This window comes from Protopterus annectens, chromosome 7.part0 (assembly GCF_019279795.1).
Source record: "Protopterus annectens isolate FY-2018-M chromosome 7.part0, PAN1.0, whole genome shotgun sequence".
Lineage (NCBI taxonomy): Eukaryota > Metazoa > Chordata > Ceratodontiformes > Protopteridae > Protopterus > Protopterus annectens.
This window is the reverse complement of record NC_056739.1, coordinates 268,951,182-268,978,396: the sequence shown is the minus strand read 5'-3', so window position 1 is coordinate 268,978,396 and position 27,215 is coordinate 268,951,182. Positions and strand designations below refer to the sequence as shown.

Here is a 27,215-nt window from a genome sequence, read left to right as displayed (position 1 = left end):
CAACCGCCCTAGCAGAATGAGCTCTAACAGAAGCAGACAGAGACTTGCCATGAAAAGAATAACAAAAAGAAATGGCCTTAGATATCCAGGAGGAGATGGTTTGCGTAGAAACAGCCAAACCTGGGATGAAAGGAAACAAGAGTTTGAAGTCTAAGCATCCAAAAAGAAAGGCTCTCGAGGAAAGGCATTGCACCATGAGAGATCCAAAATAGGTCTCAAAGTGCTGTCCTTTCAAGGAAACAGGAATATCCTGGAATAAAAACCCATTCATACTTGGGAAGGGGGTGGCACAGGCCATTTGGTCCCTTGGTTCAACAGGGACCCTAGAACCTCTGGGAAACAAGGAAGTTGCTCTAAAAGAGGTTGAGGAATCCCAGAAAAAGGAGGCAGAGATTTCCTCACAATGAAGTAACTCTGACAGATGAAGGAAAGAACACAAGAGTCTGAAGTGATGAGATGTTAATTTGGAAGTCAAAAGGAGAGGCAAAGGGACAAAGGAACCTTGTCTACGGACGGGGGTGGTGAACTGTCAAAGAGAAGCAGGCTTATCAGATAAGGGAGGCTTCTGGGCCACAGAAATCTGAGAATCCTTAGGGTGGGGCCTGCATCCTACTCTTCCTGCCCTTAGAGACCTGGCAAGGTTGCCTATGAACAAAAGCATATGAAGAAGGATAATTCCTCTGGAACTTAGAGACAGGAGTCGGCTCCAGAGGTGGGGTGGGAGAATGGCCTAATGGTTAAGGTGTTTACCTTACAGACACAAGGTGCAGGGTGTGATTCTCACATGGGGTAACTGGCTAGGCTTAAAATGGCCTGAAAGGGCAGGTAGCCTAGTACTAACTATGAACCTATGAACCAGAGAGTTAGGTAATCAGCCTCTGCTTCTCTGATCATGACCATCCGAGAAAACTACAAACGCTAAGATTTAATTTTACTACTACATTTGTTGCATGTGACTATTTCCCAGCAACTGTTGCTTTTACTTATTTAAGAAAAGATCTGTTCTGTTTTATTCTGCTACATTTCATTTAAGTAAAAACTATGTTGATTTTTACTCTGTTGCCTATTGAAAAAAGTATTCTGTCTTAATTCTGTTCTTCCTTTGCACTTCTGTTGGATGTAGTATAGACTGGATTCAGACTGGCTAAATCAGTTCTGTTTGAGCGCTGAGCATACCGCTGTGCTGAGGGGGTAACTCTTGGCGGTTATAGATGCACAAGTGCCAACAGGCGTATTTTCACTTAGAAACGGCTGCTATCTAGCAAAGCAGTTCTTAAACAGCTCAGCTCTCAGTTGTTCAGTGAACCATCCAGCAGTGATTTTACCTCTTACCTCTCAACATCAGACCCTAAAGAGCTCCCTTTTTATTGACTTCCTACTGTACACCTCATAGGTTAGTCTTAGCACAATAGCCCCCTATGAAATACCCCCATTTTTTTCTCATCTGTGGAGATACCAGTTTCAAATCTTGCATTATTGACTGTCCGTTTCTCCTGTTAGCTTGGTTGACATGGGTTTTTTTTTGAGGCAATACAGGAAATGCCTCAGGTACACTGACAACCCCTTACTTCTAAATCACTCAAATTCAATTTGCAAGAGATGCTCCTACATTAAGAATCTGGAAGCACTGCTCCCTTGTGCCCAGAACAGCAACACTAAACAGGTTGTCAGCTCACCTACCACCACACCTACTCATAATATGCACCCAACACAAACATTTATATGTGGAAGTACTCTCCAGAAACCTACCTAAACACCAGAGACTTCCAAAACAAAAACATGCTACACCTAATACTATACTCAAAGCACCCAATACACACACAAACACTAGCACTAGTGTCTCATCAAATAAGCCCTTAAGGCAATGCATATCTATTCCAAATATTTTAGTTACAGGTGACACTACAGTGAGACATACAGACGCCCCATTCACCAGGTTAAACAAGGAGAAGGTTGCGGTCAGCTGTCTGTCTGGTGCAAGGATTCGTCAGATCACATATGCACTCAAGTCTTTCAACAAGTACCGTTATGACTCTGCCATAACTCATGATGGTGTGAACGATTTGAGACATACCTCTCTGGACTATATGAAGCTCTCTGAATGTGTGTCCCAGGTAGGTATGTTCCTAGCTTTGAGCAGCATTTTACTATCACCTAGGATGATACCACAATATAAACAAAAAATGATTGGCTTCAGTAATTGGCTTAGTTTCGGTGTCATTCTAAGGGGATCCAGTTCCTGTCAGTCTAGGATCACATGGTGGATAGACCACGTTGCTTTGCCAGAGATGGACTTCATCTGGGACCTCTAGGCTTTCGGTTGCTGGCTAAGGCACTTGCCTTCCCCATAATGCCTTTTTTAGGCAAGGTCACAAAAACAAAACTTCCGATGTGAACATATCAAACACAAAGAAACTAAGGGTCATGCTGTTAAATGCTAAGAGTTTAAATCAGAAACTGCACTCTCTGGAAGCTCTCCTCTCCCTGGAAGATGTTGACATCTGTGTAGTCACAGAAACCTGGTTCAAGGCTGCAGAAAGTATCCCAGTCTTGCAAGGCTACAATGCCTTCCACACTTTCAGACCGTAAATTGAAGGTATGAGAACCAAAAGAGGTGAAATATTTATCTTCATTAACGATAATTACATCTCTAGACTACACAAGATAACTCTATGAAGTTACTCCAAGTCCAAAATTACCATGGTTAACACCTCCCTTTCATGTCATCATCAGTTTCAGGTCCCGTTCCACAAACCAAGAAGCCCACACAGCTTAGACAATTTAGACCTATTTGGGGCAATCAAAGTACAACCTAACATCCTAGTCATGTGTGATTTCAACTATCCCTCCATTAACTGAGAATCTTATATGAGCCCAAACTCACTCGCACAAAAGTTCCTGTACTTTGTTAACTGAAATGCCCTGGAAAAAAGTGCACCACTCCACAAGGGGCTCTTATATTTTACACCTGGTCCTCAACAATATGAGTGACCAATGCAACATCTCAAGTGTAGGGCCTGCACTGGTTAAATCTGGCAATAAATCAGTCATTTTTGAAGTACCAATACCACCAGAACTCCCCACAGGAGAAGTCAGGCTAATAAAATACTTAACCAAAGCTAACTATACCCTCCTAAGGGAGGGTATATAATAGACTTCTAAGCTCCAGTTTCCACGGATGGCACTGACAGCTATACTAAGGCATACACTGATGCCCTGTATAAACATCTACAAAAATGTATTGACACAGCTGTGCCGGGTAGGATTAACAGATTACATAACAAGCAAAAGAAGCTGCTGTCTAAAAATACAAAAGTAAGAACCCAGAACAGGAAGAGCATCCTCCAAGGCCTAAACAATCAAATAAGACAACTCGTGAAATCCTGAGAGAGTAACTATGAAAAGAATTTAGCAAACATAGCCAAGGACAACAATAAGGTCTTCTTCAGCTACATCCATAACCTAAAGGTTAGGGCTCATCTGTTTGCTGAACTAATTGTGAATGGTATCACACACTGACCCTGCGGAAATTGCAAACTTGCTAGCAGACAGGCTTAGCGAATATTTCACCAGCATATACCCCCCTCCCCAAGCATACCACAAACCAGGTCTTCAACATCACCTTCTCCCTGCATCTCCAAAGAGCAAGTCATCAATGCTCTCTCCAAAACTAAGAACACAGCCTCCATGGGACCAGATGACATTCCTGGCTGCATTCTTAATGTTCTTAAACAAGAGCTAGCTACTCCATTATGAACCACAGTCAGCCACAGTCTGAGTATTAGCTTTGTCCCCACTGAATGGAAAACAGTGACCGTTATCCCCTCCACAAGAGAAGCTTGGCAACAGACCCAGGTAACTACAGACCCATAAGTTTAGCCAGTCTCATCTGTAAAGCAATGGAAAAACTCATCATGGATCTCATAAATAAGAATATAGATGACCTCCAAACCATAGATCCGTCACAGTTCAATTTTGTCAGGGGTAGGTTGTGCCTGCTAAACCTGGTGAACTTCAAGATGTGACCAGAGCCACAAAGGCTAAGCTGTGCACACAGTCTATCTTGACTTGGCCAAGGGCTTCAACACAATCCCACATTCGGGCATCGTAGACCAACTAGCCCAGTTGCATATCAACTCCTATGTTGTCAGGTGGGTTGCAAACTAGTTCACAGAATGGCAACACTCGGGCAAAGTGGGAAACTTCACCTCTGCCAGCAGACCTGTCACTAGTGGGGTCCCACAAGGATCAGTGGTGGGCCCCCTCCTGTTTTGCATATACTTCTCTGAAGTCCAGGCCAAAACATAGGGACTGTGGCTAACCAAGTTCGACGATGACTGCACATTAGGTGCTATCACTGAATTCCCTAGTGATATCAGTGTTCTGCAAAAGGGGCTTACACAGACCAATGATTGATGCCAAAGCCATGGTCTTAAACTAAATGCTAAAAAATGCATAATAATTCCCTTCGGTAAAAACAATGTCCCTTGTTGATTATAACAAACAATAATACCTTAAGTACCAATTCTGTGCTAAAAAACCCGAGAACACAAGTTGACTGTGACCTCACCTTCAGTCACCATGTGACTACTGTGGTGAGGAAGGCATTCTATATCATTCAACTGATTAGCAAAGGCATCGTCTCAAGAGCAAAAAGAGATTATAACTCCCCTGTACTCGTCCCTCATCAGGACTATTATTGAATATAATGCTCCCTTTTGTATGTACCGTATCAGCCACTTGCAGCAGCTTGAGAGACCTCAGAGATTTCTAACTAAGAAAGTTCTGGGTTTCCAGCACGTCTTATGCAGACAGACTGACGTCGCTGTCACTGTACTCAGTGGCATATAGACTGTTTAGAAGCAACTTGTGTCTGGCTTTCAGGGCTATCTCTGAATCAAATCTAATTAGAATGTTGCATATCCATAAGTCAAATGGGACTAGAGTCACCTGTTCCAGGGACCTCAATCTAGCCTGCAACATAAAAAGGACTTGCTGGAGAGACAGATACAGCTCTTAGAGGTAGCCACTCCTCTGGAATAGGCTTCTAATCCATGTCAAGCACAGCACCTCCATGACCCTGTTTAAGCACAACCTGGACAACTGGATGGGAAACCGTAAATTTCTGTCAGGGATTGTGCCTGCTTCTCTCCTGGACATGAATAATTCTTGCGAGAAAAATCTAGGGCATAGACAATATCTCTCATCTAGTATTATATTGAGATTTTACGTCTAGGCTTGTAAGACCCTCGGGTCAATAGCCTAGCAACATCCTATAAACCTAATTCAATAGCAGCAGTACCACAATGATGAGGGTTATCCACAACAGCATCCAACAGCTTGACCTTAATATTCTCAGGGAGAGACTGGAGACAAAGTTAAGAATAACTCCTCATGACAGACCCAAAAGCTGCGGCCCAAGAGGTATTCAGCAGCATCATAGCTGCATGTAATAGGGTGGCAAGCCACTTGAAAAGCAGAACCTAAAAATGATAAGGCAGAGGATTTGTCATCAGAATCAGGGAGGCCAGAGATAACAGACAAGCCTGAGCAACCAAGGCCAGAGCATACCTGGTCATGTGGGTTTGGCAATTAATAGTGCTAAAGTCCAAAGTAGATGCAGTGTAAACTTTCTTGCCAATCCTCCCCATTGCCCTACTATCCTTATCATATGGCAAAAGATTAGAAGAGGTCAAAAGTTTAGGTTTGTCAGAAGAAATTGACCCGCAGGATCAGCAGAAAGACATTTAAATAAAAATGGACAATCCTCAGGAATCTTATAGAACCGATAAGGTTTCTTAAGAGCAGGCTGAGAATCAGGACACTCGGAAGCAGCAATGCAAGTATCTAGCGAGGCAGCCAACACAGGAGGAACTGCCGATGGTTTAGGAGTATCCAGATGAAGCAACTCATAATATCTTCTCTGAATATCTGACACTTGAAAAGAATCAGAAGCATAAGCCAAAGGTGAAGGCATCTGTGAACAGCACAAAGGATCCTTCATCACACACGGAGTCTTCATCTGAGGAATCTGGTTCCCTAAACTGTTTATTCATAGGACAAGGTGAAACGTGCATCAGTTTTTTTTCTTTTCTTAGAAGGGACATCAGTTGTAACAAATGCTGGAGGTTCCAACCCTTGGCGAGACTTGAGAAGAGAACCCAGAACGGTCTCCCTGACCAATACCTGCAAATCCCTCCAGGACTCTGCAAGATAATCAACTGCAGATCCCCCTCAATGTCCAAAGCAGATGACTGAAAAGCCTCAGAGGACATGCGAAAAGATGGATTCGTGCCAGCCTGCAGGAGGGTCGCTGCAGTGGAATCCGATGTAAACAACGAAAGAACTACAAAATTATTACCTGCTTCTAGACAGACGTCTGGTGGTGGTTGAACAGCTAAAGAATCCGGCCAAAACTTCTTGGCCACCTTCTTACCAAGCAGGAGTATCTTGGGGGTTAAAGGATTCTGCCATGGTACCCTGGGCTAACTGTATAAGCCTCTGGTTTTCAAGATAAATTGTCAAGAAAGACAAATGGCATTGGAGTATCTTAGACACAACTGCTTTACAGATACTACAGGAAGTATGGTCATGGGAAGCGCTCAAACAAAAAAAAAAGATAGTTTGTGACAATCCTTCTGGGGACTCTGCCTCCCACACTGATATTTTCCCCTCCTGGATGACATGAACTAGTGATAAAAAATGCAAGACCAAGAAAGTAAACTTTAAAAGATAAAAATAAAAGTAAAAAAATAACCCTAATAGGGCACTTATCTGGCATTCTAAAAGTTCAGAACAGCAACAAAATGTTCAAACCAACTGGCAACAATGGTATTCTAACCGGCAGCAAAAGAAGTTCTGGGTAGTTGTGTCCGCATGTCCCTTTTATGTCCTAAGTTCTGTGTGAGGAGCATAAAAACATACAGCTCAAAGAAGATCCTTTTCAAGCTTTTTCATACTGGCCGAGAAATGAGCTGCCCCGGATGGAACATCCCTTCTTTCAGGAATACTGCAACAGTGATATAGAAGGACATGTACAGAGGTCAGCAGGTGCTGTGGCATGGACTAGCCTCCTCCCCAGCACTGAGAAATAAGACTGCATCCCTGAAAAAAAAGGTAGTCAGCAAGTTCCACCATTTGTTCATTTTGCCAGCGAAGGAAGAGGAAGGAGAATGCATGACAGGTGATTTAAGAGCTCTATTCCACTATTTTTGTTGGGCAACCAGTGGCGGATCCAGGAATCTGTAAAAGGGGGGTTGCATTCTGGTGGGAGCAGGAAAGTGGGACACAGGGTTTGGGAAATGTGGAAAGATCACCATATGATGTTCTGATACTATGTATAAAAAGACAGCACTATACATTCAGTTGCAGTTTATTTTGCTGTGGATGTGGTAGTAGAAACAGGTAATTCCCATGCAGCACACAGCAGTACAAGTTATTTTTTCAACATATGCCTGAAAGAGATGCTTGGATGCCCACAGCAAGTCACAGCCCCTTTCCATGGCATAGCTGGCATGTGTATTGTTGTAACCTAGGAAACAATCCCATTGAAGGTGATATAGCCACAACAAATACCAAAGTAAATTTAAGTCATTTTTTGGTAAATTAATAATAACGTATGTCAAAATAGTAAAATTCAGTTACGTAAAAGTAACACAACAATTAGGTAGATGTTATGAAAAAATCCCAAAAAGCAAATACTCAGTTTAGTAATTGTATGAATCTAATAGACGTTACTAAAATAGATATTTCTATATAAATATCTCCTAACTATATACTTGCTGAGCTTTTCTTAAGAATGTTGTTTTAGTTTCATCTTGAATTTGACTATGTGTTTAACCTAAAAACCTTCAGTGTCTACCGTTTCATCTTTTCAGGGTATTCAGATTTGCATGTCAAATAACCACTAATCTAGCCACTATGCGAATAATAGCATGTCCTAATTATGATTTCACAAATAAAAATGTTTAGCAATGTATGCTTTAAATATACAAGACGCTTTGTTAAATTATTTCACAGACCCTGTTGGCAATATACAAAACCCATATGTAATACTCTTAAATCTGGCCCAGTCAGAAACTTGGCTGGCTATATAGATAACAGACTCTTTACTGACCCCCTTGCCTCTGTGGTGGTTAGAAAATCCTTTAGTTATAAACATATCCTTTGCATTATTCCACCATAGTCTAATGATTCCTTCCTTATTAGGCTCATCATTTAATATAATTCCTGATTCAGCATGCACCTCACTAAACAAGTAAACATTCTTAAAATTCAACCAAATTTCCTCACTAGACAGAGTGAAAGCTAAGTCCATACACTTTATTTCACAAAGACTCCTCAGAGGTGAGCCTTGCTTATGAACAACCCAGTATTCTAACACCTTATCCACCCTAAATAGAATCATTTTAAAGCAAACACCAGTTCTGGAGACTTAAACCTATATTAGAATATTAAACACACCAAACAGCATGATTGGTATGTAAACCTGTGTACCTCCATTTCCAGGATAGGCAGCCTTTATATATCAAGCGGAGAAATTCCACAGCAATCTTTAAAATCAATCAGAACTCCTGAATGGAAGACCACAAACGTTCACCCATGCCTTAATGTGAGAAGTTTACTTAATGGTAACATTAATGTCCCACCAGTATTGGGTAACAGGGCTGAGATTCTTGATGGCCCCTTAGCATTAAGGCTAGCAACCTATATACTTATAATTTTCTGAATATTTGTTGTGTGCAAAACTGGCCAGAAGTTGGTAGAGCACCAGACTTATATTAAAGCTAAAGTTAGTGCTTCTATGTATGGAGATATTTCACCAGGTTCTTACGAGACATTATTTAGCTGTAAACCTGTATGAGACAAGAAGTAATATAAATCAATACAAGCTGCATTATGTGGAAGAATACTGTCCCTTAAAACAACTGCATTGAAATAAACAATACGGAGTGACAATTTCACTGAACTGGTATGCAGTTGCTGTAATGATAACATTACAGTAGGTCTGCAGTTCCATAAGCTGATTGTAGTACTATATGATACTCTGAGATCTGCTGGGATTTACTTCCATACTTTATTAAACAGGGATTTTATTTCTTTTAAGCATAATTCTAAGTGTGTGAATAAATCTGTTTTTACTCCCATCACCGAGCTAATCTGAGTTTTCTCATTGCTTAACATATCAGATGTGGTACAAAGTAACCTTTGTAGAGTACTATATAAGTAGTTTTACAAGCTACAATGGGTACTCAGGATTTACGTCAACTTAACAATGGCCAAGACACTGAAAACTCATTCACTATCACCTGTCTATCGAAAAGCCAGCTGGAACGACAGCCTAGCGTACTGAGCACATACTAAAAGAATTCAAAGGCTATGAACATAAAAATAATTTTTGCAGGGGGCAAGCCTTCTGTTGCATGCTCCTCACCTGACAGTTATTAACTCCTAACTCGTATAGTATAGTTAGACAATAATAATAATTAGTAACTGGAAAAAATAATCCCCATCTTTCATGGTTAGGGAAGCTCACCCTCTGTACACACACACACACACACACACACACACACACACACACACACACACACACAGACACACACACACACAGACACACAGACACACAGACACACACACACACACACACACACACACACACACACACACACACACACACACACACACCATCAACAACATAGCCTCGTAGTGCAAGAAATCAGGGCAAAGCCTAAAATTATGGGTGGGACAAAGTCCAAAAAATAAGAGACAGATTTTAAACATTGCTCTTACAACCAGACATTTGCTAGAATAACAGGATTTCTGTTATCATGTATTTTCTAAAGGATATGAAGTCTGAAACTCAAATGTATGTCATTATTTAGTGACTTCAGTCATTAGTGGTTTGCCAGAAAAAAACAGATTTTCTTTGGATTAGACCAAAAATATGAGGCAAAAAGATGGACATTCTGCAAAAATCTGGACAGTTGAGAGGTATGATTTACAACAACAAAAGCACACACACAGCAAGTAATCTGCCCATCCCATCAACAAATCATACATAAAATAATAGTTCTGAAAAAGTGGGCATTCATAAGTTTAACTTAGTGGAAGAGCCCTCAAGGAAATAAACCGAATGGAGTATATTTCAAAGAATGGAGCATTTGCTGAAAAGGATTGATACTGCTTAATTACTGTGCTCTGATGTTTCATTTCTAATGCAGCATGCAGGTGAGCTGTAAAACAAATCTGGGCAGGACTTCTAACAAAAAAAGTTATATTCTTTCCATAACGTTCCATGTTAGTAGTCCATCTCACCCTTCATTCTTTATATATGGGATCGGAGCCGATCCTCTGCTCCAACAGGGCCTATTTACAAGCTGGAAGACTTCTGGTTGGCTCGTGGCTACGTAGGTATCCCATGGTGCACCAGTACAATCCCCAGATCTTGTTTGCTGCTGACTAGAATAAATAATAACAGCCTACAGAAAAGCCAATACTAAAAGATCTCCGTAAATAATGCAATTAGTATTTTATTGTCTCCAGGTACTTCCAGGATGGGGACAGGAGGGCGAGTTCGAAAGAATGAAGGGTGAGATGGACTACTAACATGGAACGTTATGGTAAGTACATAACTTCTTTATGTTAAGTAGTCCTATATCACCTTCATTCTTTACATATGGGACAGAGTCCCTAGCACCTTACCCTTGGGTGGCTCAAGGAAAAATACTCCTGAGTGCCATGGAACCAAAAGATGCTCTACCCCAGGAGGTTAAATCCAATTTGTAATGAGTAATAAAAGTGTGAGGGGTAGCCCACGTAGCAGCTGCACAAATATTGTCAAGTGGAACCCTGTCTTGAAAGACTGCAGAGGTAGATTGAGATCTGGTAGAATGAGCCTTGATTTTAAAGGGTAAAGGTCTATCCTCAGAACTGTACACATAAGCTATACAGCTAGAAATCCAGTTAGAGAGTCACTTTGGAAACTTGCAAGCCCAACCTGGATTCATTGAAGGAAATGAATAACTGATCCGATTTTCTAATGTCTTTAGTCATTAGCAAGTAAAAACGTAACTGTCTATGGACATCCAATTGATGAAAACTGTACTCAGCTGCATTGGAGTGATTTGGAAAGAAAATCGGAAGCTCTATGGAATGATTCAGGATGGAATGTGAACAAACCTTGGGGACAAAGGAAGGGAGGAAGGGTTAGTATGAAGGGTCTTTCTGAAAAATCAGATAAAGGCGGTTTAAAAGACAAGGCTTGCAATTCTGACACCTGTCTGGCCGACATGATAGCTACCAAAAACAACAATCTTCCAAGACAAGAACTTCAGAGAGCATGAATGAGAAGGCTCAAAGGGTAGAGATGTTAATTTTGATAACACAAAGTTTAAATCCCATGAGGCTACAGGCTCTTGAACCGGAGGTCTTTGCAAAGTGGCACCTTTGAGGAAGGTTTTGCACAATTTATGAGACATCAAGTTAGAATCTGGAAACCCCAAATGGAAATTTGAAATCACCGCCAAGTGATAGTGGCAGCCACAGATCCTTGGTAAAATATCTCAGAAAAAAATTCCAAAACCACTGGAATTCCCAAAGTCGCATGGCCTCTCGACAGAGTGGGTAAGATCTGGTTCCGCCCTGTTTGTTGATATACTATACTACCGACATGTTGTCTGACTGTATTGCAATAGTCCCCAGAGGAAGAAGGTTGTGATGTGCTTGCCCAGGAGCACCGCCCTCATCTCTAGAACATTGATATGCAGGTGGGCCTCATGGTCTTGCCATGTGCCTTGGACAGTCCTGCCTAGATAATGCCCCCCTGCCCCCCTGCCACCCTATCTGTGAAGCATCCGTGGTCACAGTGGCAACGGGTTGGTGAGGAGCAATGGAAGTGCCCATAGACAGTTGATTAGGTAATGTCTATCAAAGAAGGTCCTTCTTGAAAGATTCTGTCAGTAGAATGTGATGGGATAATGGAAGGTGCTGGGAGGCCATTGGGATGACAGAAGCCACAGAAGAATTCTCATGTGTAACCTGGCTAGTAACACTAATAGTATGGTGGAAGCCATGGTCCCAAGGAGCTGCAGGACAATCTTGGCTTTGACCCTTCGTAAGGGGAGAAGACGCTGAATTTGAAGCACCAGTTTATGTGCCCTTTCGGCCAGAAGACGAACCACCATGTTTACTGTGCCTATAAAAATCACAGATTGAGAGGGCAATAAGGCAGATTTTTCCCAATTTATAGAGATTCCCAGTTGGGCACAAAGCTGAATAGTACTGTCCTTGCTCTGAAGGAGGAGATGCTTGGTGGGGGTGGTCAGAGGCCAAGTTGTCCAAATACGGAAACACCTGGAATCATCGACGTCTCAGGTGAGCTGTCACCACTGCCATACATTTGGTGAAGACCCTGGGGGCTGTGGTGAGACCAAAGGGCAGAGCATGGAACTGGAAGTGACTGGCTCCCAGCCGCAAGCGTGGATGACTCCTTGACGCCCTGTCCATTTTTATGTGGTAGTAAGCGTATTGGAGATCTATTGAGCACATCTAATTGTTTTTCCCTAACAACGGGAGTATAGACTGCAGTGTTACCATCCGGAACTTGTCCTTCTTTACTGATTCGTTCAATCTGCTGAGGTCCAAAATGGGCCTCCAGTCCCCTGTACATTTTGGCACTAAAAAGAATCTGGAGTAAGTTCCGGATCCTATTTGGTCTGCTGGGACGGTTTGGATGACCCTTTTTGACAGCAACTTGTTGACCTCCACAGTTGCCTGATCCCTGTGATTGGGTGGAACATCTGGGATCTTCTTGGGAACAAAGGGTGGAAGAGAAAAGGGTATTACATAACCTCTGGTAATAATTCTTTGTAACCACTTGTCTTGAGTGATACTTAGCCAGGCTTCTGTATACAAAGAAATGCGACCCCCGACCGGCCCCAGAGAAGCACAGTCGGGCTCCACATCAGGAGCACTGGTAAGGCTGGCCCCAAAAGGAATCGCGACCTCCCTGGTTTTGCGGACCGCCCCTGCCTCTACGGCGACATCTACCATTTCCTCCTCCTCCTCTGCCTCCGAAGAAGGAGTCACCTTGTGCTTCCTGGAAAAACCTCTGGGACTTCTTGAACCACATTTTACTGCTCCTCTGACCCTTAGGGTATGGTCTAGAGGGAACTGTAAAATGTACTCCCATGGCAAAGAGTGTTTTTCCTTCTTGCTCACACCAGGTGAGAGTGTCCTTTACCTTGGAACCAGACAATGAGGAGCCATCGAATGGGGTGTTGGTAAAGGTAGACTTATGGTTCCGCAAAGTTACACAAACACATCCAGGAATGATGCCTCAGGAAAATTCCTGAACCCGCTGCTCTACTCGCACCATCGGCCGCATGGAGGTGTTAACGATAGAGGTCAAGGTGGACAACTGGGCAGAAACCTTGTCAGGAACTCCCTCAGTACATGCACCTTGCAGAGAATCTCCTAACTCTTTAAGGAGATCTCTCTGGAGCCTCGTAAAGTGAGTAAGGTAATTCAGCGATCTAAGGGTAAATGCCGCTGAAGAAAAGATATGCTTCCCGTATCTGTCCATCGTTCGCAACTCCTTATTCGGCAGATGAACAGAAGAAGTCTCAGCCAACTCCTTCTTAGTGGCCGCCGCCACCACCACCATGGCATCTACAAGCACGCCTTTCGATAAAAAGTATTTTCCTGAAGGTGAAGAAAGGAACTTGTTCAGTCTCCTAGGAAATGGCTCCACGGCATCAGGAGTATCCCACACCTTTCGACTAACTAAATCCATCAGTTTGTCGAAAGGTGAAGACACCCAAGAGGCAGAAGGTTGAGACCCAAAAGCCTTTAGGTACACCGACTCCTCATTAGAAGGGGTGACAGTGGGCCAGCCGCACCTCTCTTTAAGGATCTCCAGGATGTCTACGAAGGAGACATCATCAGAGGATGACTTGGGGGACCTTTCTAACTCCTCGAGGTCAGTGTCAGATGCCAAAGACTCATCTGGGAGTCAACATGCTTACTCTTACAAGTCCTCTTCTGTGGGGGCTCCTCAGAAAGACATTCCGAGGAGGTCTTGGAAGAGTGGGGGCCACCAGCCGATGGCACCTGAGGCTGTGGGTCTCTGTTGTCGCTGGAGGAAGTAGGAGCGGAGACAGAAGTAGGTGCTATGCGGGGAAGAGTACTGGTACCTCTGGTAAGAGCTGACTGTCAGGACAGCACATTCCTCATCATCTCGAAAACCGACCTCTCCGGCTCCGAGGAGAATGAAGATGCCGTCGGCGCAAGAGGCATTGGCTCCAAGATAGACACAGGGTCCAAACTCACCTTGGCCGATGCGCCGAGAGGAAGACTTGGAACCGAAGAAGTTTGGTTTCAAGTATCCCTGTTGGGACCAACCGGAGAGCTTCGACCCTGGACACTACGGATGGCACCAAAAGTTTTGGAGCAGAACTCTACTCGGAAACAACCACAATGGGAGCTGGAGCCGAAGGTTCCACCGGTGGTACCAAGCACTCTGGCTCCGAAAGACCAGCATGGCTTGGAGGAGGAATGAACACAGAGGGTTGAACGGGCTCGAGTGGCTCCGGAGCCGATTGGGTCAGTGCCAACAACAATTTAGGCAAAGCAAACAACTTCAAAAATCTCAGCACTACCCTCTACACATCTTCTTCCGATAAACCCCTGGAAGACCTGGATGACATGGTAGGAGATCAAGATCTCAAAGCTACAGGAGATTTCACTAACAAGGAGACCGGCAGAGGGTCCATAGACCGGCTCCGAGAAGTAGTCTCAAGAGTTGGAAAAGACCCAGCAACAACAATGCCACTCTCAGTCAGCTCCGAGGTCTGTGGAGCCGATGAGACAGTTTTAGCAACTTTAAGAGGTGGCTCCGAGACACCAGCCGGTGCTGGGGAGGGCCTCTTGGCAGCTTTAGACTTTCCTTTAGTAGATTTGGAGGATGATGAGGAACTAGACAAATCTTCCTCGAAGGAAGGTTTAAGAAGACCTTTTAGAATGAACTTGTTCTTCCTTTCCTGCAACACCCTAGGACTAAAGGCATGACAAAATAAACAGATCTCCTGCAAATGGATGGCCCCTAAACAGTAGTCACAATTACCGTGACCATCCATTAAGGACATCTTTTGGGAGCACTTCACACATTTCTTGAAGCCAGATGGCTTATGCTCCTTACTCTCTTTAGGCATACTGAAATCAGTGGAACACATGCACACAGAGAAGGAGGAGGACTAGGTCCTCTAACTTAAACGGGCCTAGCCCTGCTGAAAGGAAGATACCAAGAGGACTAGGTCCTCTAACTTAAAAGGGCCTAGCCCAGGCAAAGGGTTAGGGTCTTCTAACTTAAACAGACCAGTTATAAGGGAAAGAGTATCACACTCAACAGTACAGTGGGGAACAAGAATAACACAACTGCAAAAAACAAACAGAACAAAGTTCTGTTAACAACATTAGTAAAACGATGCTACCAGCAATCTAATAATTCTAAATAGTAAGTGGAAACCTGCCAAATACTATTAAAACACACAAAATACTAGTGCGCAAAAGACACCTACTCTAATCCAAAAAGTAAGCCCGGTGCAAGGGATACCAAGAAGAATTAACGGCCAAAGGCCAAAAATTGCACCAAATGGTGCAAATGGAAGATAACAACTTTAAATATAACTATGCTAATAGAATACTACAAACAGTAATGATTTTAACCATAAAGAGCCATATAACTGATCTAAACAGTGAAGAAAACTTTGAAAAAGTGAAAATATGTAAACACTTAGCCAGAGCCAAAGAGAAGCACAACCAAACTCGTTGACGTGGCAAACAAGATCTGGGGATTGTACTAGTGCACCATGGGATACCTACCTAGCCATGAGCCAACCAGAAGTCTTCCAGCTTGTAAATAGGCCGAGTCGGAGCCGAGGAAGAATGAAGGTGAGACAGGACTACTTAACATTATTATTCTAATTTATTTTTTATTATTTTGTTTAACATCTGTTGACCTGAAAAGTCAGACTAGGACACAGCCTATTTTCAGTGGAGACCTGGGGAGAAAAGCTCCAGACGCATGTCGTTGGAAGGTGGGGAGAAACCGGAGTACCCAGAGGAAACCCATGCAAATGCAGGGGACGGCATGCAGACTCTGCTTAGAAGGCACCCCAGCTGAGAATTGAACCAGAGAACCTCTTGCTGTGATGCTTATTTGAGATCTTATGACAAACAAACTACTGAAGGTCATTCTGCATGACTACTAAATGCTGACTTTCTGTCTGGCTTCAACATGTAGCAGGTTTTCATTGTAGGAAAAAACTACAGTTGTAACCACCTGCCTGTGTAGTTGCTTTTGAAAATGATGGAGTAACTCTTTGCTGTTGCTGGCCAAGCATTCTGTAAGCACTAAGGAGGTATCGTGCTGGTCTAGCACTACTAAGCTGCAGACATACTGTGGCTGGAATGGGAGGGTCTCAACCCTCTAAGTCCATCACCCCTAGGAACTCAGCACTTCTACAGTGACTATTTCCAGGTCACATAATGTTGAAAAGTAACAAAATTTTACAATACCTCAATAACATACACAATTAACAGTGATGTCTATTATTATTTCTCCCAGCATCATCAAAATCATATGTAAAGCATAAATTTATGGAGCTAATACAGTAGTAGGCCTAGCACCCAGCAATAGTACAGCATGTACTAATGGTGCTTGTCCTACCTGTACATACAACACTGTAACTACTGATTCTTATCTTTGTGAATATGATCGTACAGATATTAGAGTCATGGCTGAAGAATGGTGACAGTATCCTTCATTATATTCAGGCAATGCATAATTCCTTCCAAAGTGAGACACTTAAACTTGAGCATGTAGAGGAGTTCTCCTAGTCAAAACAGTACTAACTGCACAATCATTTCGTCATGTCACGACCATAACTGTGTAATAATTCATTCTCACTCAAACCAACGATGAAGTAAAAGTAAGCCTCCTTTACCAAACTCCAACCAATTCCAAATTTGTAAACAGGTTTATTATTACTATTATTCACATTTACAATGCAGTAATCCATTTCACTGCGATCCTAGATGCAATTTGCTTCCATACAGCGTACCATATGAATATTTTTCCTACCCTATCATAAAGCTTACTAATTTTAACTCCAAATCTATTAAACATGTGATAGTAGAAAAAAATCTGCTTCAAATGTAGTCACACATGCAATGTGCAGAAGATAAACCTCTTGTATTCAGTGATCATGCATCATCACTAGTATCAGTTTTGGAAAGAGAAAAGCCCACTAAAGGTAAATCATCCCAAAAAGTTTTTAAACAGACTGGCCAAAAAAAAAACATAAAGCTTAGAACAGAAATGGCTATGACACAGTGGTCCTGTGAAATAAATAACCCAGACTGTGTACTTTCTAATACTTTTTACAGTTGCTAAATATGCACTATGCTAAACAGAGCAAATGTGCAAGGAAGGCCTGCTCCATAGATTAATTCAGAGCTAAAGAAAGCCTTTAAAAATCTGAATGCAACCTGGCATTAATGCAAACACACTTGCAAGATGAATATGAGTCACAAGTTGAGAAATCACTAAATAATAATACCAAAGACAATATTTCTACAACTGCAGCAATCTGTCTTGCTAGGGAACTGGACTTTAAATGAGGGCCTAGTACTTACCCAGGCAACAGGAAGGGTGGACAAAAAAGGAGCCAACTCTGTAGGATCTGCCACCTCGCCATTCCTAATGGCAAAACGACTTGATCTGATTTTGAAAAGACCTGAACATACACTTCGTAACTGAAGCTATAGTACATGGGATCTGTAGTATTTTGTTTCAATTTTGGTCCAAATTGCCTCAGGAACACTTCAGGAATAAAATGATCAAGGCCAGTGTGCATTTACCACACTGATCACATTGCACAACACAAAAGTTTAAACAGATCGGTCTGACCCCCTTGCAAAAGAGCCTTGAATTAAAAAGGCAACAGAAACTGAAAAGAAAAACAGTCGCTCAGCAGCTCCACTGAGAGAAAGAAAATAAAAGGGGTTTGACTGCAACTGTATTTAACAGGAATTAACCAGCCCACCAAATACACCTGCAACCAATAATAACTAGACTGGATCAGTCATCACCCCTCCCTGCAAGTGCAGAAATGAGTAGCAAACATGACGCGACCTTAAACACGAAGTGAACCAATGAGGGGATGGGTTTTTCTTTTTTTTTTTTTTTTACTACTTTACGGCTGGCCATAGTGTACACTATAATGTACATAGCGTTTGCCTGCCGATTTCCTTGCCACCAAGCCCACATCACGCAACCGCTAACCAGTCCCTTGTTTACAATGAACTTAATTTCTGTATCATCTGCTTTAAAAAGGAGCTGGCACGTCCAGGCCTAAATCTGCCACTGGCAACCACAATATCTCAGGCTCACAGGTTTAAGACAAATAAACTCCTCTCTTGATACTCATTTCTCTATAGCAATGGAGAAAGGACAGAGGAAAGCAAGAAAGAGCAGAAGGGAAAAGGAGGATGGAAACTAGTACTGCAACAGTGATTCTACATGAACATCAAATGTTACAATGAGTGCACTCACACAGCTATGCTGTGCTTTCCTCATAGACCACAGATTCAGTAGTATTCATAACATATGGGACAATTAACAAATTGGGGGGACTTACCTTAGGCCCTGCAGGATTTCCAGACCAAATTTTGCCCTGCTTCTGGACTGGATTAGATGTCTAGCTTATAATGATTGGAAAAAGATGTGCATAGAAGTTCATGTTGCTCCCTTGCAGGCAGTCTAGGTAGAGACACTTCTGTTTAGGACTGTTAATTGCAAAATGTACTTTAACCTCCTCATGTAAGGGGTTTCCATACTTTCTATGGCAAAAGAGAATGCATTTAGCGAGCCATTTAGAAACTGTAAGGGGTTTCCATACTTTCTATGGCAAAAGAGAATGCATTTAGCGAGCCATTTAGAAACCATTTGCTTAGTGACTGGATTGCTCCATTTCCCAGTCACAAAAGAGGCAAATAACTGCTATGTCTGTCGAATGCCTTTGGTCCTGTTTATATACTACTTGAACTACTTGTATACATCTAACAGGTGCAGAATTCTACAGCCTTACCTTCAAGGTTTGGAAAAAAAATGTGCAGTTGACTACTCTGATTAAGGAAGTGCTCAGAGATCTCCTTCGGCATAAAAAAACAGTCCTCAAGTTCAACTTACCTCACTAAGACTGTAAATGGTTCTCTGCATATTAAGGCCTGCAATTCATAAGTATTTCTGGTCAAAGTAATGGCTATGAAAAATACTGTCTTCCAAGAAAATAATTCAAGAGAAGCCACTGTTGCCAGACTGAATGGATGTGGATTATGTTTTCTAAGAGAAAAGTTAATGTCCCAGAGAGGGGGAAGCCCTCCTTAGTAGGAGGATGTGTGGAACCCCTGTTAGAAATTGTTTATCAGGATGTGGCTTGCATCTATTTCTCAGCGATGGACCCTCTCCTATACAGCATCTACTTCTTAGATTTTCAGGCCAACACTCCTAATCTCTGGTTATCTAAATTTGCAGACAGTAAATTGGAAGCAGCTTTTTTTGATCTTCCACAGACTTACAATTGTTCCAATAAAGATATAAACAAGCTAATAACTGGTGCTAGGACAATGGTCTCCAATTTAAAGTGAAAAAATATAGCATAGTTCATTTTGGTGAAAAAAACAAAACATTTTCGCATATCATGTAGGTGACACACCCCCTTCAATCAGACCCCATGTTAAGTGATCCAGGCACTCTTGCTGACAATTTCTTATTGTTTGACCATCATGTCTTTGCAGTAATTCAGAAAATCTTCCATCTGGTTCATCTAAAGGCATCTCCATAAGACCCAAAGAAGTGTTAATTCTTCTTTACTCATATTTCATCAGATCCATTAAGGAGTATAACACACCTTTTAGCATGTATTTGTCTAAACATATCACTCAACATGAGAGACCACAGAGATTCATAACTAAATAAATCAGTGGCCTCAAAAATCTTGGTCTCTATGGACTCCTCATGGAGATCTTTTCCTACCCTTTTGAACCCTCTCTGATCTCCAATTCCTTCAAACAACAAACTGTTCCTTAAATATCCAGTTAAAGGAACTAAACCTTCACCAACAAATAAATAAGACATGTTGGCATGTTAGATTCATATCTCAATGTATCTCTCACCTCTGGGGAGAGCTTCCACAACATGCCAGGCAGAGTAGCACATTTACCACTTTCAAAGTGAACCTAGACAACTGGATGGGCAGCTTCAAATTCTTCCCGAGGGCGACAAGGTTGGGGGGGGGGAGTTGAATGTGTTTCCCCTTTGTTTATACGCCATATGATTGCGGTGATGTTTCTAGTCAGATACAGCTAGTAGCACCACTAACATTCTTGTCATCTTAATACACTGCAGATTCTGTTTCTAGTTCCACTTATTTGCATCTTGAAGTTACACATGAGTGTCCCCAGACTATGTTTAAGGTTGATTATGGGGTAGGGGATCAAAAAAGATATCCCCTCAAGCAAACTCTTTCAGTGTGCACGGTGGGACTGAAAGCACCTACTCTAGCTGTTGTGAATGTTGCACTAACTAGTTTACTTCAGTACCAATGGACTTTTTGCATATGGTGACTAGCCAGGATTATCATTAGGATGATGGAAAGCATGGAACCTACAGACCTAAGTAATTCCCTTTCTCTGAGGGGTGCACAGTGCTCCAGCTACTGTAGGTTAAACTGGCAACTTGAAAAATGAATGAATGAATGAAAGAAAGAATGAAAGCAATGAAGGTGGGAAAAACAGTCTGTGACTAACAAGTGACCTGTGTCTAATATACAAAGCATACTTTGACCCATTACTGATGGACTTAATATGACTTGCAGATGTGAAGTATTAGAAATACTCGATCCAGCGACTTAAACCTCTTTCGCAACATTAACAGAAGAGTTTGGAGGAACAAGTGCAGACTCTTCATCCACATAAAACAAAACTCATCCCAAACCACATTCAACTGTAACTTGGATCAATGGACGGGAAAAAGGAAATTTGTCCCAGGACTCCCTCCTATACTACTAGTGGACATAGCTCCTAAATGCTTTATTCCAATGCATGAGACCCATCCAAATACTGCAGAGGCAGCTTCAATATGCTTTATCCCAACATATTCCAATCTGCAAAATAGCATATATGTTGGTAATCGTTTAATGTTTTGAACCATTAACAGTTGGATGATCCAATCAAAATGAAAGAATGATCCATTCAAACATCAAGTGTTATGGCAAGTTCACTTACACAACTGTACTATGTTCATCGTTAAATCGCACTTTCCTGAATAAATGAAATATTTTTTTCCTTACAATAAAAGACTATGTGGAAGGCTTTCCACAGAAGTGTACTTATCTGCCCAGCCTTGAATATGTGCTACCAACCATCAATCCTTTGAAGCCCGCAAGAAGAGCACACTTAGAAAGTCCGAAGAACTGGCACCCTAAACATTGATTTTACCTGGCTCTCCTTGAGCCTTTCAATGGCTAGGGAGTGTGGAAGGTGTCCTAATGCTTTGGATACTGACCAGCTGTCATATCCTTTGCAAGATATAACCCATACAGCTTAGGCTACAGCAACAGTGATCTAATGATAAACAACAGACAAAATCAGAATGCCTCGCAAATGCCCAGTAATCTTTTTAGGATGAGGACAGCATACATGTAAATTCAGAGCATGCTCATATATCACCAAGTAAGCAAATAAAAGGCACTCTTGCATAGCATGGTCACACAGTAATGTATGATGTCAGGGTTCTGCAATCAAACTGCATTCTAGATGTTTTCAGATACACAGAAAATGCATTGTTCTACAGGTATAACACTGACCAGTGACATCTGCTGTTTATAGCTATACACAAACTGAAAAATGTATTAGATATACTACAGACAGCATGACATTTTAACTTTGCAATACATTGTAGTACAGTGACACCTTGTGGCCATTAGCATTGCTACTCTCTGGAATATGTTAAAATATTAGAAATAAGACATGGAAAAAATAATTTGCAAAATGTGCAAAGCAGCCATATTGTTTCAACATAGCATGTACAAAAACCCTTTGGCCTAGCCCAAAAATATAAGCTGCATAAAATGAACAAAAAACATTTGTAAATACAAGCAAAATGATATACTTTCTATATATTATTATTTATTATTTGACATTTGTTTACCGGGGTGGTCTAACTGGGTCTACGGAACCTGTTTTCAGCAGAGGCCCGGGGAGAAAAACTCCACATACAGTACAATACAAGCACAGTATAATCCAATACAATAAAGATTACATTAGAAATACTATACAAAAAATAAGATGAAAGAACAAACTGCTGCAAGACACATCTAGACAATTCTATATTGTTAAAACATTACAGACAATAACAGTCACTTTCATCATACATGATGTAGATAGTGTCCAAAAAAAAAAAAAAAGTACTTGGGTAGTGCAACGTGTGACATTGTTATAGTACATGCAAAAAGAGAAGTGATGTACTCACCATAACATTCCATGTGAGTTGTTCATCTCGCCTTCATTCTTACTGATGGGTTCGAAGAAAGCTCGAGGTCTTCAACTAGCTCATGGCCTACTCCCTATTCCATGATGCACTGGTGCTTCCCCCAGATCTTGTTTGCTGCCAATAAAGGTATTAGCCAACTCTTAATATAGCAATAGCATGAAAAAAACATTAGATAAAGGTCAAATATAGTCACACCATGCTTAAATTCTCGGTCCTCAAGATGCTTGGTGGGGATTGGAGGTTGGGACGTAAGAATGAAGGCGAGATGAACAACTCACATGGAACGTTACGGTGAGTACATAACTTCTTTATGTGAAGCTGTTCCATCTCGCCTTCATTCTTACTGATGGGTTAGCGTCCCAAGTACCATCCTTCTCGGATGGCTCATGGGAGTATATTCTTCAGGACGGTGGAACCAAAGGAAGCCCTGTACGCTCTGTAATGAGTGATAAGGGTATGAGGCCTTGACCAAGTAGCTGCTGCACAAATTGTATCTACTGGTAATTTGGAAGAAAAGGCTGAGGAAGTGGATACAGCTCTAGCAGAGTGGGCCTTTATCTTGTCTTCTAATGGTGAATGAACTGAACTGTAAATAAAGGAAATACAGTCTGATAAACATTTTGATAACATGCTTTTTGCAACAGGAGCACACTTCTTGGAGTCTGAAAATGAAACAAAGAGTTGATCCATTTTTCTGAAATCCTTGGTCCTGTCCAAATAGAAGTGTAGTTGTCTGTGAATGTCAGGCTTGTGCAGCATATACCATACTTGAGAAGAATACATGCAATTCTATAGATTGACTGAGATTTGTTTCTGAGCATACCTTTGGTAAAAATGAGGGATTCATCCGGAGAGACACCCTATCATTATGAAAAATCATGTAAGGAGGTTTTATGGACAAGGCCTGTAACTCTGAAACCCTCCGATCAGAAGTAATAGCTACTAGAAAGATGGTTTTCCATGTAACATATTTTAGATCACATGAAGAGGCTGGTTCAAAAGGTGGTAGAATTATTTTTGATAGAACTAAATTTAGATTCCATGGAGAAAAGAGAGATTTGATGGGTAATATTAAATGTATAGTGCCTTTGAGAAAAGCCTTAAGTGTCTATGAGACTTGATATTAGACCTTTCCTTACCAAGATGGAAGTTGGAGATTGTAGCTAACTGAACTCAAATAGTTGCAGGAGCTGCTCCCTCACTGAACAGTTTTATCAAAAATTCCAAAATAGAAGCTATGGGAGATAAATAAGGATCAATGTTATTTTGTAAAGCCCATACCAGAAAATATTTTCCATTTACTGAGGTATAGCTTTCTGGTGGACGATGTGTGACAGGTTGTCAACATATGCTGTGCTGCAGCTGAAAGATTCTGAAGCCTGGCTATGTTTGGAACTGGAGCAGTCAAGCTGTCAATTTGAGGGACCAAAGAGACTGATGAAGAGCCCCCGATGAGTGAGGCAGGAGGTCTGGAACTGAGTCCAGGATCCAAGGTTCTTCCAACAGATGAGGCCAAAGAAAGGGGAACCAAATCTGGCGAGGCCAATAGGGGGCTATCAGAACTATGGTCCTTCCCAGAGCATTGGCTTTCTGTAAAACTTTGGGTATCAGACATAATGGTGGGAAAGCATAAAGGAGACCCGGGGGCCAATTGTGTACAAATGCATCCCTTGGGGCTTCCCCCGGTGAGGGGATTACGTCAAAGTTGCTGCTGCATTTTGTGTTTGTGGGCTTGGCAAAAAGATCACAGCAAGGCTGACTCCATATGCAGAATATGTTTTCTGGCACTTCTTTCTTTAGGGACCACTTGTGAGGCAACAGAATTGCCCTGCTCAGCTTGTGTATTATCATGTTGGACTTCCCCGAGATGTGCGTTGCCATCAGAAAGTGCTGGATGGAGATCGCCCATTGCCATACTCTCAAGATTTCTCGACATAGGGGGTAAGATTGGTTTCCTCCTTGTTTATGTACCAGACTGACATGTTGTCTGTCTGGATTGCAGTGGTCCCCCGAGGAAGAGAGTCTTGAAAGGACTGCAATGCTAGAAGTACTGCTCTCATCTCTAGGATATTGATATGCAAGTGAGCCTCATGTTCTTTCCATGTGCCTTGGGCTGTTCTTGCCTGATAATGCCCCCCCCCACCCTATCAGGGAAGCATCTGTGGTTACTACAGCAATTGGGTTGGGTAGAACAAAGGGATGTCCTATTGTTACATAATGTGATGTCAGCCACCACTGAAGGTCTTTCTTGCATGAATTTGTGATCATAATCTGATGTGACATTGGAAGTTCCTGAAAGGACCACTGCATGAAAAGGAGCCATTGTAGTATCCGCATACGCATTCGACCCAGTGGAATTGCAATGATTGCTGCCACCATTGTAGCTAGCAATTTGAGAACCATGGAAGCTGGAACTTTTTCTTTTGAGAGAAGGATGAGAACCTGTTGCTGAAGAGCACAAATCTTTTCTGATGGAATTTCAAAGGTCATTGTGGTGGTGTCCAGATCTGCTCCTATAAAAACAGTATGTTGTGATGGCAATAAGGCAGACTTTTCTAAGTTTATACTAATACCCAGCTGATGGCATACATTCATAGTAGTGTCTCTTGCTTGAATGAGCTGATACCTGGTGGTGGCGATTAGGAGCCAGTTGTCTAGAGTATGGAAACACCTGGAATCCCAAACGTCTCAGGTGAGCCGTGACTACTGCCATGCATTTGGTGAACACTCTGGAAGCTGTTGCGAGACCAAAGGGCAGTGCTCGAAAGTGACAGCAACTGGCCCCCAGCCGAAAGTGCAGATTATCTCTGGATGGTCTGTCCATTTTTATGTGGCAGTGTGCATCCTGGAGATCTACTGAGTACATCCAATTGTCTTTTCCTAGAAAAGGATCTATCGACTACAGTGTAACCATCTGGAACTTTGTTTTCTTCACAGATTTGTTTAATCTGCTGAGATCCAAAATGGGCCTCCAGTCCCCTGTTTTCTTTGGAACTAAAAAGAACCCCAAGTAAGTTCCGGATCCTATCTAGTCTGCGGGGACCGGCTGGTTGACTCTTTTTTGTAGCAACCTTTGAATTTCTAAGGTTGCTTGTTCCCTGTGGCTGGGTGGAACGTCCGGGATTTTTCTTACTTAGGGAAGTAGGGTGGAAAAGAGAATCGAGTAACCTCTCCTCTGGATATGATGCTTTGTACCTAGCTGTCTTTTATTTTTAGCCAGGCATGTGAGTACAAAGATAAGCTTCCCCCAACTGCCTTCAGAGATGGACAGGAGGGCCTCCTCTCAGGAGCACTGATAAGGCTTCCCAAAGAACTGATCTCTGTCACCCTGGTTCTGCAAACCCCCTCTGCCACATGGATAGCTTCTTCCATTACCCCCTCCTCTGCCTCTGGAGGGGGATTCACTATGACTGTTCTGAAAGGCTCCTCGAGTTTTACAGAACCACATCTTTCCTCCCTTCTGACCTTTGGGGTAGGGTCTGGTAAGTGCGGTAAAATGGATCCGATGGCAGACAAGAGTGTTTCAGTCTTGTTCACTCCTGGTAAGAGTTTCTTTCACTTTGGGTCCAAAAAGGGAAGAGCCATCGAAAGGGGTGTTGATAAAGGATGACTTAAAGGGCTCCACCAAAGGACATAAGCGCATCCAGAAATGTCTCCCAAGGGCAATTCCTGTACTCGCTGCTCTGCTTGCTCCATCAGCTGCACACGAAAGCAGACGCATGGACGAGTTTGTTCAGGAATTGAGGGTGGAGAACTGTGAGGATATTTTCTCTGAGACCCCCACAGCTACTGAACCCTGCAGAGTACCTACTAGCTCTTTTAGGAGCTTTATTTAATTTTACATTTGTTGACCGAGATAGTATGACTGGATACATGTCCATTTTCAGCGGAGGTCCGGGGAGAAAAGCTCCAAAGGTGGTTACATATGCAATCATCACAATGTACACATAGAACAGCAGTCATCTCTATGCAATCTAGTGAAATGCTTCAGATAATTCAGCGACGTAAGAGCAAAAGTCGCTGAAGCAAACATGCGCTTTACATATCTGTCCATGACCCTCGAATCTTTATTCGGTGGATGGACCGACGTCAAAGTTTCGGACAACTCCTTCTTGGTGGTTGCCGCCACCACCATGGCATCAACAGGGACTCCTTTGGTGAGAAAAACCTTCTCCTGTGGTGCGGTAATAAACTTATTAAACCTCCTAGAGACAGGTTCCACTGTGTCTGGAGACTCCCACTCCTTTTGACAAATCAGGTCCATGAGTTCATCGAAAGGCAGAGACACCCAAGAGGCGGAGGACTGAGACCCAAAAGCCTTCAGGTAGACCAACTCATCATTAGTAGGTCTGAAGGCTTGCCAATCACCCCTCTGCTTGAGAATCTCTAAGATATCCGCAAAGGAGATTTCTTCTGAGGGTAACCGTGGGGAAACTTCTGAATCATCCAAGTCAGTGTCTAAAGTGACGGACTCCTGAGGGGAGTCCAGATGTTTCCTCTTGCTTAGCCTCTTCCTAAGAACCTCCTCAGTGGGAGCTTCTGGTGAGGTCTCAGAAGAACAGGGCTCGCCCAATGGGGTGTCCTGAGGCTCTGGATCTCTATG

The 27,215-nt window shown here is 42.3% G+C and overlaps 1 protein-coding gene across 1 annotated transcript in view; it reads right to left on the bottom strand.

Annotated features, from left to right (window-relative positions):
- Window positions 1–27,215, bottom strand: part of HS1BP3 (HCLS1 binding protein 3) — a 1,094,679-nt gene that overhangs the window by 908,411 nt on the left and 159,053 nt on the right. The gene's annotated exons all lie outside the window — the stretch shown is intronic.